Source organism: Halyomorpha halys, unplaced genomic scaffold (genome assembly GCF_000696795.3).
Source record: "Halyomorpha halys isolate HHAL.00 unplaced genomic scaffold, Hhal_1.1 Scaffold117.1, whole genome shotgun sequence".
Lineage (NCBI taxonomy): Eukaryota > Metazoa > Arthropoda > Insecta > Hemiptera > Pentatomidae > Halyomorpha > Halyomorpha halys.
The window spans coordinates 339,893-340,658 of NW_027111176.1; positions in this window are offsets into that span (position 1 = coordinate 339,893).

The window sequence follows — 766 nt, forward strand, 5'->3', positions numbered from 1 at the left end:
AAACCATTTGACGTACAGATGTCTATTAACACTCAAATTAAAGCTAGTTTAATGAGCTATAAAGTAGTTTATTATGTTTATCTTCGTAGGAGCAATAGTTTTCATGAAATTTGCTAAAATAAATTGATTTATGGTTGTTCGGACAAATTTTCATTTGCCAAATTTATATTCATACGTGAATATCATAAAAAACTACCCCTATGAAGATAAGTGTCATAGATTTCTTTATAGTAACTTAATTGTCCTTTATTTTGAGTGTTGGCAGACATATTCTTATGGATCTAGTGATATATTTTTCAAATATCCAACATTTTATACGAACAAAGCTATATCTCGAGAACTATTGGACGTAAATAGCTCTTTCAGGGCTAATATTTCAGAAAATTTATTCTTCTTTAAATAATGTTCTCTTAGATTTTCTAGTTTTGTTGGTAGTTTTTACGATATAGAGCTCCGAATGAATAATCAATGTTTATTTGAGGTTTTGAAACAGCCGCCATTTTTTGTTCCCGCTGCCTATACTTGGCAGACTCATCAATTTTGACTATTAATTATACATAGTTTTTATTGAAGTAATCCAAAATTGTGGTGAGATAACTGCCTTTTTTTTCTTCCAGGCTCTTGTACTATCAGCTGTATAGACTGAATTCAATACAATTGAAATCTTTATATAAATTTAATATATTTAGTTATTTACATTTTGTGTTACTGATTTAATTAATTGTTATTATATCTATTCAGTTTGTATTAGTAAATAATATTATAT